Source organism: Adiantum capillus-veneris, chromosome 5, assembly GCF_014529385.1.
Source record: "Adiantum capillus-veneris isolate H3 chromosome 5, ASM1452938v2, whole genome shotgun sequence".
Taxonomy (NCBI): domain Eukaryota; kingdom Viridiplantae; phylum Streptophyta; class Polypodiopsida; order Polypodiales; family Pteridaceae; genus Adiantum; species Adiantum capillus-veneris.
In genome coordinates, this window is record NC_140935.1 from 41,877,599 (window position 1) to 41,889,206 (window position 11,608).

Below are 11,608 nucleotides of genomic sequence, written 5' to 3' on the forward strand. Positions count from 1 at the left end.
AAGAGTGCAAAGGGACCAATTTGAAGATTATATCAAGAATTTTGAGATTCTTGATGCTACATCAGAGAACATTCCACATGTTCCTTTTATAGAGGAAGAAGTACAACAAATACGACAGAAACTGTTGGATGAGCAAGAGAGCCAGGAAAGAGAAATAAAAACTAAAGTAGATAGGGATTTAAAGGGAAAACCCTGCATCTCTACCAGCCAACCCTAAACCCAGCCCACAGCCATCACCACCGCCCTCACCACCTCCTAGCAGCCCCCCACCAAAAGATAAGTAGGCTGAAGACAAAGCAGAGGAACGGCAAGGAGAAGAGCAAGAGCAAAGGCAAGAGCCGGAGCCGAAGGAAGAGGCTAAGCCTCAAAGGGAGCAAAAAGAATTCGAAGATTCTTACTATGCATTTTTGGACCTGCTAACTGCAGAATATACAAAGGAAGAAGCCGCCACAGTCGCATTCGACTTGGCGAAGACAGGGCCTAAAGAACCGATGCACGGCATCATGCTAGTGGAGTTAAAGGAAATTGCTACAGATACAGTGGACCTGCACCCGCCCTCCAATGACTGGGACGTGGTGATGACAAAGCTAAAAAGATTGAGAGCACAATCCATGGCTTCAGAGAAAAAGATGACAACTCTCAAGGCCATTGAAGAAAAGATCAAAATGGAAGTACATTCTCTGCAAGCACAAATCCAAAGACAAAAGGAGAGAGAAGTTGAGACCTACAGGCCAGCTTAGCAAGGGCACTACAAAGCTCCCAGGCAATGGAGGAAGCCAATCAAGAATCCACAAAAAGAATGCAAGCAGTTGAAGAAGAGTGTCAGCAGCTCAACAAGTCACTACTAGATGCCGAGAAGGAAAGATATAATCTGACACTACAGCTGGCAGAAGAATCTAAAAAAGTAGAAGCCATGAGGAACGCCAAGGAAAGAGCAGAGATAGATCAAGAAGCAAGCCAGGATGAGGTCCTTGAGCTCAAGGACCAACTAAAAGTCAAAGATCAAACCATCCAGAGGCTGCGAGCATCACCTGCTAGAGTCAGAGCTACTAGCTCGACTCAAATCATGACTGAGAGTCAACTCTATGAGGAGCAAATGCAAGAACTTCAGAAAGAGCTGACTCTAGAGAAAAAGCACAGATTAATGATGGCAGAAGGATCTATAGTCATGCAAACGAGAATGTAAGAAGGCCAAAAATCCCTGCAAGAAGAAGTAGAAAGCATTAAGAAAAAGCTCAAGGAGTCGGAAAGAATAAACGCCAAACTTAATGACCTCCTCGTGAACATGGGCGAATAAGCGGAAACGGAAAATCAAATACTCCTCAGGCAAATTGAGGAGTTGAAAGGCCAGCAAGGAGGAGAGGCAGAGAGCACCGGGCCAGCCACCAATGAGGGCATTGACCTAGAAAATGTGGCAGATTCGGTGGACACGCCTATGCAAGAGGAAATCCTAGAAGGATCCTCTCAAGAGCCACAAGATCTAACACAAGAAGAGGAAGAAAAATTGCGTAAAGCAATAGAGGTGGAGCTCAGAGAAACCACAAAGGAAGATTTGGAGTGGGAGCAGAGGGTCTTCAAGTCTATGACTATTCAGAAGATCGATGCCAGCAACCTTAGGCGCGAGTGGCTTCAACCCTCTCTCCCATATCCATTGCTGAAATATGAGGCAGCTACCATAAACAAGCGGATCAGAGAAGAGCCAGCTGTACCTCTTTACAATGCATATACCTCAAAACCAGAAGGGGTCAAACTCATTGTGGATTCCCAGCCAAAGTGGAGGAAGGCCTGGCTTACAAAGTACCCACAATACCTAATCCACTTGGTAGAGGCACCTAAAAATATCAGAGACAATCTAAGCTTTTGTCCTCTACCAAGGATTAGAACGTGGAAAGTGCAGGAAATTTTGCAAAGGAGCCAACCCACTTGGTTGAACTACCCTAAGTTGCCGGGCTTGAAGGCAGGTGAGAGAATAAGTGTCCAATACATGGTGAAACCTTGACGGGCTCCATAAAGTTGCTCACTGGCTCACCTGACCTTACATGCATTATGATGAGAAAAATCTGCAGAACCATCTTAGCAGTGTTCGAGACCTTCAAGCCAGGCCAGATGACTGACAGCATCTTTTTCTTCCAAGATACATACTGATGCGCTTATGATCTGTCAGGTCAGCCTTCCAAGGAGGTGATACATGCACTGTATCAAAGGATATTGTTTCTACCATCCTATCACCTCCAGGCTTTTGAAGTAGCGTTCTACACTGGCTTCTTCACCATAAACATTGACATTTTTGGAACAATGTTGAACCTGCATGCTAGATACGAATCACTGCTAAAGATGCGAGAAACGATATGATGAAGAAGCAGATCACGGCCATGTCGGGGACAACATGAGCAAGGAGAGGGGGAGTGTTAGAAGATGCACACACCCCACGGCATCTAACTATTCAGAGGATTATTATTTTTGTAATGATTCATTCATTGAGGAAAACCTGATTTTTCACCTTGTAATTATTGGGACTTACAGAAGTTTCCAGATTGTATCCCATTTTTTATAGTTAGATTGAGTAGATGGTTGATTTTGGAACTTTAGGGTTTGAGAAATTGTAAGGTATATATACCACTTTTTGACCTTAATGGAAAAACCTTTTGTCATTTTTAAAAACAAGTTTTGAAGTCTGTGAGTGAGCATACTGTGTACGAGAGAGAGAGTGTGAGCTTCATCTTGACACTACGTGTGCTCCGGTGGTTGGAATCGAGTGCGAAGAAGTGCAGCGTGTTGCCCCCGACGAGAGCTACGCGTCGATACCTACATTGCGTGCGTACGGTCCGGTTTTGCGAGCTCCTTCTACGAGCTTCATCGGGTGTTTGGGTGAGCATACGTTGTCCGATTTTGCATTGCAGCATATCCACGCGTTCACATTGAGTAGAACTACACATTAGGCACTTTAGATTTCGGAAACAAAGACCTGCAGATTTCGGCCAGACATCCTACGTGTTCTTAGACCTTAGGGAGAGTGACCTATTGGTATTAGTAGGATCTCCTTCAAGTTCTATGGTGTTTCAAGATTGTTTGATGGGTGTTCGACTCTAGAAAGCGTTGTAAGAAGTTTCCTCTTATGCACTCTTGAAGGCTGTGACTTAGACAATTGGTAGAGACCTCTGTAGGAACTAGTTAGGAGTCGGTCGAGTGTAGGTTGACACCTTATGCTTGCTTCCACGCACTTGCGGGTTGAGCTTCGTCCTTAGCTGACATTACATGTTAGGTGAGTTCTCGCTATGCGTCGCGGCGTATCCATCCAACAATTGCCCAACCCCAAGTTGAGCATTTATGCTCAACACTTGCATCAAATTGTGTCATAAGCCTGCAAAAGTGGTTGCATACTTCCTCTTGGATCATATGGGAACTCATCCACTTGCATAAAACCACCTATGTATCCCAGCATGCCACTCACTCCAAATGAAAAAGAATTTACTTTCTTGCCAGAACGCAACCACCCACCTGGATCCCAAGCATGATATGGATCTTCTCCAAGGTTGGCACATGCCATGTTGTACCATACTTTGTTCCAACCAACTAAACCCACAAATACCTCAAAATGCATCTCATAACTAAAGCGCACTCGATCGACAACCATAAATCTCACATTATCTTCCTGATTCATTGACTGCTCTTCATTCCCCGTGCAAAAGAGATCATCACTCCAAACACTAACAACTCCATTCCAAAATTGAAAATGCTCTTCAGAAACACTATTATCTGCATCTACTTCGTCCACACAAGGCATACTCCACTTGAAAAGATGGTGACATGCATACAAAGCCACATAGCACATCATAACTAAGTCTTCATCATGCCAAATTGCCCTAGAAGTGACCAACTGCCAATCGGGATCTTCACAAATAAAGGGATATGGCCCAAACATACATTGAATCATGTGAAATGCATCCACCAAATCATCATGCAAGCAAAAAATGACTTTAACTTCCTTGTCTAATGTATCCTCAAGATGTTTGTATTGAACAACCACATGGCACGTATCATTATGGACATCCCTTGTAGATGGAACCAGGAAAACAAATCCTTGCACACATAGAACTCATTTCTATCACCTTCAAGACCCAATACCTTTGCATCACAACCGCTAGAGGGTGCCCAACCCCCAGCTCTAGTAAAGCACATGGATCCAAGGTCAAGTCATCTAGCATGACATGACTCTTTTTTGCATCATCTTCATTTGATGTGGAAACTCCATGACCATATCCTATCATCTCATCTTCATTACAAGCATCCATGCCCTGTGGTGGTTGCAAAGCCCCTTCCCAAAATATACATTGCTCTTTGTGCAAGGCTACCATATCCTTCAATGGATCTAATGACTCTATTTCATCATCGCATACATTATCGCACCAACTCTCACAAGCATCAGATGTGTCACCATCATAGGTTGCCTCATCCTTGTCAATTTTTCTCTCATCATCTTCACTTTCTGTGCTAGTGCTCAAACTTTTGCATTCATCTACTATGTCCTTGCAATTTTGCACCATAGGCATGTGTATGGGGTCTCCAAAGTTGCTTCACATACTTCATTTGCATCGACTTGGTGGTTTAGAGGACTCTTGATTTGCTGCAAGAGAGCAGGAGCCATACATTTTCTTTGGCACAACCAGTATAGGAGACAACCATGATACTTCATGTACAGGTTTAATGAACCCTACTGCCAGGAGCTTATCAAGCTCCTCCTTCACCTGTTTGGCAAAGTTAGGATTCATTCTATATCTTTGCTGCACAATTGGTTTTGCACCCTCCTTCAAATTAATCCTATGCTGATGTAGTGCTGGGTCAATGCCTCTCACCTGAGAATAATCCCAAGCAAACACATCCTTATAATCAACCAATAATTGCAACAGCTGTGCCAGAAATTCCCCTTGAATGTGTGCACTCACTTTGACCATTCTTGGTTCTGCCTCTGTTCCTAAATTCAGCTCCTGAAGTTCATCCTTTTCTACCCTGCTAGATGCCCCAAACTTCTTTTCATAAATTTTCTCAGCCATATCCCTGGCCTCCTTTTCTTCCTGCTGAATCTGTTCCTTATCAGAGATAGCATATTTCTGGTCCACCAACTGTAACAGTTCCTTACCCTGCACTGTCTGTCCTGGTGCTAAACCTGTATCTGGCTCATCCTGTTCCTTACCTTGCTGTAACATGCTTTCCACATCTACTTCAAACACAGGTACAACAGTTGGATTGGCCTTCAAGAACTCTTCCTCTTGGTCATCTGTGACCTCATCAGCAAAATTAATAGTCTGAGCAAACAGTGGTTTCTCACTTAATGGAACCATCTTCCTTCCCCTCATAGGTATGGTTACTTTCTTCTTCCCTTTCTTCAATATGACAACATTTTCTCCCCAGTCCTGTCTTACTTTAGCCAATCTGAACCAAGGTCTTCCTAACAGCATTTCATATGCAGCTGCTGAGTCTGACATTCTGAGTACAACAAAATTAACAAAAAAGGATAATCCTGACACCTGAATTTCCTGTGCTTTGAGAATTCCCAAAGGTTGTACCCTAGATTGGTCTGCCATTTTCACCTGAAAAGGTGCTGGAGCCAGAGCTCCCAACTCCATTCTTTTGTACACTGCCTCTGGTAAAATATTCACCCCAGAGCCTCCATCCAATAACACATCATCAAAATTTTCTCCAAGAAAGTGTACTTTAATAACTGGTACCACAAAGTCCACATGTGCTGGATCAATTCTATTTGCTACTGCTGGAGACAACTGCCTGTCCATTGTGCCAAGTCCATTCAGGTTCTACAGCTTTCTGAACAATCTGTCTTTGAAAGCTGGAACCAATTGCAACAACTGATCCAAAGATAATTGAAGAGGTGAGCTAATAAGTATTTCAAACCAGTCCTTATCCTGTTTATTCTCCACCTCCTTACTCCCATTATTCTGCTCTTGCTTCTCATTTGGGTCATCCTCAACATCCACCTGCTTTGCCTGGTGTTTAGCAATCCTTTTTGTAACCTGATCTCTTACCCCTTTTTGCTCCTTCCAATCCAAAGGTGCTTTATCCTTAGACCTAGTCACTGCTAGAACTTCAACATGATCCTCCTGCACACATTGGTTATAGCCACAAGCCCATTGATGTTCCTCTTCATTCCCTTGCTGCTCCTGTTCTTGGTCAGTATCTTGAATCTGCTCATCCTGAGAAAACACATCAAACAAGATTACATTTGCCTGAGCTGCTGGCTGATTTTGTTGCTGCTGCTGTTGCTGTTGCTGCTGTTGCTGATTTCCAGGTTGATTAGGCTGATTATATCTCACAATGGGCATTCCCCTTTCTTCCCTATGCTTCACCCATAAAGAACAATTGGGACCTACCCAGTGATCTGGTGCACCACAGTACACACAGGGTCTCCTATTATTATTGTTCTCCTGCTCTCTCCAAGGAGGTCTAGGAGGTCTTGCCCTCTGAAATGGTGGTCTTCCCCTAAATGGTACTGCTTGATTGGCTCCAACTTCTGGTCTTCCTCTTCCTATGTTAGGTGCTGTCTGCCCTCTATTCTTTGGATTGTACCAACAGCTAGCAGTGTTATGTCCATCCCTTTCACAAATGTGACAATAAACTTTTTCTTTAGGTGCTACAACAGAATAACCAAACTTTTTAAGTTTGCCTACCAAATCTTGCTCAATGCTCTGCTTTTGCTTGACTTTCTTCTTCTTACTGCTCTGTTTCTTCTTTCTTTTTTCTGTTTCCTCATCACTGTCTGATGGTGAGTCTGAATCTGAGTTCCCACTGGAATCTGTGTCTTCAGATGCTTCTTCTGAATCTGAGTCACTGTCTTCTTTTCCTTTTGCCTTGGTCATGCCAAGTCTCTTCTCCACCCTTGCAGCAGTAGTAACAAGGTCATCCAGACCTCCAGCAATATCAATGCTAGCTACTGTTCCCTTTAAGCTGCTTCTCAATCCTTTCAAAAAATAACCTGCTAACATTTCATTAGTGGGTCTTTCATTCCCCTGCAATCTTTCTACTAAAATTCTGAACTTCTATGCATAGTCTTCAACCAGCATCTTATTTTGCTTAATGTCTCTGAGTTTTCTCAGGACATCAGTCGGAGTCTTCTCCTTTCTAAATCTCTGCAGAAATGCCTGCTTCAAAGCATTATAAGTAGCAAAATGTGCAATGCCATATTGGCTGAACCAACTCATGGCCTTTCCTTCCAATGTGGCAGCAAACTGTTCCATCTTAACTCCATCAGCATACATCACCTGATAGCCACTTGCCTGCCACTTAGTTTCAAACTGTGCCACATGACAGTCAGCATCTTCCTTACTCCCTGCTCTAAACTTGGCTGCCTTGACCTTTGGGTTGGGTGGTGGTTGAGCCATTGGAATGGGTTGTGGTGGTCTCCTAGGTCTTTGCCTGGTAGCCCCCTGAAGTGGGTCAAACTGGATCCTTCTCCTGGTGGTTCTTCCTGCCAGGAATAAATCTCCAATAAATTGCCTCACTCTCTCTTCTCCTGCTGCTCCTGATCCTACCCCTCCTTGGTCTACAGGTTGCTGCCCCTAAGCATCGGGTGATTGCTGATTGTCATGATCATAGTTAAATGGATCAATGTTTCCAGCCTGTGCTTGAGCTCTTGTGTAGTACACTCTTCCTACTCTCCTGTCTCCCTCTGACATACATCATTACTTGAAAATAAACGTTAACCCAGCGGATCGCCAAATGTGTTGTGGGTTAGGTCAACACATGAACATCATACAAAGCAAGAATAACCATCTACTCCACCATACTTCATCAACAACAATTCAGACACAGTAAACATAACTACTCAAAGAATATCAGAGTAAGCAGAGACAATACACTGAATAGTTGCTGCACTGCACCATCATCATCACATTCATATCAGAGAACAGATACATCGTGCGCAGATACATTCCCCACTTATATAGATAAATCCGACTTAACTACCCAGTCACAAGACATTCAGCAGACTGCAACTGAAAGACAGTTACATCCGACTTAGCAAAATACAGCTCAGTAAATATCCGATAAGTCAAAATCCGACTTAGCTATTCAGAGTCAGTTTCTAACATGTGCCTCTCAACAGATTAGTATCAAAAATGTTGTGAGCTTGTTTGTAGGAGTCAAGACCTGCATGTTTAGACAAGTCCATAAAAATTTGAGTGATCAACATGCTATTGCTTATGCTACTAGCTTGGGGTATGATCGTGGTCATTTCATTAGCGGAGTTGCAGCAAAAGCATACATATCAAAGCTACAAAAGGCCTACTTAAGCTTATGGGTAGGAATCACTTTAGATTTATCAAAAAATATAAAAATTAAATCAAATTGTTATCTAATCTAGCATATTTTTTATTGCAAGTGGAAGAAAACAATTTGTAAGGGCTTGGCGTGCGCGTTGACTCAATCACATGGAATGTTCACATACATCTAGAGTGGTGGAAATGTGTTAAGAAGATTTTGGCCAAAATAATGTGTTGAGTTCTAGTATTCTGGCCAAAACAATGTGCTAGGTCCAATTATTTGAACATGAACAAAATATGTACACTTTTATATTTCATCAACTAGATGTTATTCAACCTTGCAAAAGAAGTCTCTCTTTTATCTTTGTGGTTGGAGCTCTTTGTACAAGATTTCTTCTGTATTGAAGAAAAATATTTTCTTTTGTTGTCTTCTCAAGGTTTAAGTCTATATATATCATGGATAAAATAAATAATGTTGGTGTAGAGTGTGTTAATTGAAAATAATTCCTCTTCCATTGACCATCATGCCTTTTGTTTTGAACAGGCAATTTTGAAGCATATGATTTTGATTTCAAATATACAAAGTATTTACTATTGAGGTGGCACATGTCATTGAGGACTCATAGGCCTAGAAGGAAATTGATTCCACCATCCTCAGATACTATACAAAAACAAAGAAGAGTATTGATCCTTGAGAACTCAATGGTGTTTTACTTAAGACCGTTGAAATGCAACATGGTGATGTATGTCCAAATTGGGGAAAACATATGCATCTCGTTGAAGAGAGTACAAATTTCTCGTATTTTATTCGCAAAGACGCATTCTCTTTCCTTGATTTTTACATGCAATGGTTTGAGGTGTGGATTTGGAGCACTAAAAGATTGCAAAGGACTCATTGTATTCTTGAGTTATGATTTTCACAACACCATAAAATATTTAATGTCATAATAGGGTAGGCAACATGCCAAAAGACAGATCTTCTGATTGGATATCGATTTGTATACCACAAGAACTTGGATGTAGCATGGAGATTTTTTCATGATTTGAATTGAAATAATGGGGGTTGCTATTTTACGAGCCAAAACCCACGAGCTAACGAGCCTAGTATCCAAACATGTGATCAAATTTCCAATTTTACCTAGTACGTTTCGAAGTGAAATTATCATCGGATGACTTTTAGCTTTATTGACCCCTTTGTAACATTGTAATTCTTCATGATGTATGTAAGAAAATTAAAGTGCTTTTGCCAACAATAAACCCTCACAACTTAGTACAAAAACTTATTCATACACAACACCATAGTTTCATCTTGTAAACTTCAAAATATGGAGTACAAAAAACATGAGTAGCGCACTACAAAAATGGCTAGTATGTGAGAAGCAAGCAATGTTCTCTGCATACAAGAAAACACAAAATACAAGAATATGTCGGTGTTCACACTCCTGTGAGGGCAGTATGAAGCTCGTCTTTTAAAGCAGATTGGTGGACTAGCTTATTGGCTTCCAACTCTAGTTTCAAGTGACGTAAGAAGACACAATGGATGTGTTTACATGGCATGTAGTGTTCTGCAATGCATGATTGACGCACAAAATCATCACACGTACATGATGGGAGCACACAAATTGTAATAGTGTATGGAGCTCCTTTTCTCTTCCACCCTTGTGTAGTCAAAATGAACTCAACATATTCCTATTGTTGTTGAACCACATTTGTATGCACTACCAGATATTCTATGGACATTACAGCATCAATTCTTGTTTGCATTTCCTTACTGATTGCTCTTCTTAAGATGACTTTTTGACCCTCTCTGTATTATGGCCGTGCTCCCTTGCTTGCAATGTTTTGTTTACGACCTGTAGGGGATTTAGAACACATGTCTCTGTTATGCGTTCCAAAATCAATCCTGCATTTTGAAGACAAAGAATGTCAGTAGGACTGAGACATGTTCCAGTTGCCACAACCCATTTTGCTAGTGCAGGTGATAGCAACTCATATATTGCAGTTGTTGGTTCTTAAGTGTGCTCCATGAAATTACCACAAAACCATATCATTTGTGGTTGAATATTTGATTCATCCTTTGAGACACGAAGTCTTCCATAGAAAGAAGGGCCAAGGACTCCCTCCTTTCCAGCACGACCCTTTGAATCTATGTATTTTTGACACTTTGCTTTTATGGTTCTAAGATATCCCTGACATTGTACCATGCTTTCGAGATTGGTTCATTGTATAGCCCACAATGTTGGACTAACATCCACCTCGCTTATTTGTGTAGTCACTTCATTTTGACTAGCACTGGCGGCTGGATAAGAGTGTCTTTGTGGCACTGGCTTAGTGATCCTTTGAAACTCTAGCCTGTGAGAAACAAACTCATGAATTGGTGACACAATTGATCTAGGTCTCTTCTTTCTTACTATCGTAGTATTCTCATATCCAATACTTGCCTCTGCTCCAACTCCAATTTCCTCTGCAACCTCATTTGTGAGGTCTATTATTTTTCCTTGTGAATATGATCTTTTAGTCCACATTGTGTCTCTTTGTTGCAGCTTACAAAGGCTTGATCCAGATCCTATGTGTTGCCCCTTCAAAAATGCAGCATGTCTCGCCCCTTGCAAAGAAGCGGCTACAAGGTCTGAGAGACATGTAATGTTGTCACCTTCGACTACTATGAATGAGGATGGCTATCCTTCTTATATGAGGCCTGAAAGCAATGATGTTGTAAAAGTCAAATGAATCACACTAGCGTGAAACTGGATTGTGACATATAATTCCTTTCTATCCTTGCAACATAAGGCCCATATCACTTTTGAAGTATGCTCAACAAGTACAGCTATCAAATACCTTTCTATCCTTGCAATATAAGGACCATACCAATGTTTAAGTATGTTCAACAAGTACAATTATCAAATATAGACATCAAAATGAATCACACTAGAGTGTAGATGGATTGTGCCAAACAATCCCTTTGTATCCTTGCAATATAAGGCACATATCAATGTTGAAGTATGTTCAACAAGTACAGCTATCAAATAATTTTACATGGCGTGCAAGCATGACAAGCCTATGATGAATTCAAGATATGTATCTACTTTTATCGCCTCAATTTAAGATAATTCAAGATAATTCACCGTCGGATACTCTTATCGCCTCTCAATACCTTGTCTTCGTGTCGAAGAATGGACTCAGGCTGCAGCACCTCTTCTTGGTCCTCGATCTCCGGTGGGTCTTCAGTAGTTGGTTCTTGAGGTGGTTCTCCTTTGTAAGGCTTTAGTAGGCTCACATGAAAAGCATTGTGTATGAGCCAATGACTGGGAAACTTGAGTAGGCCATGTCATTGATTG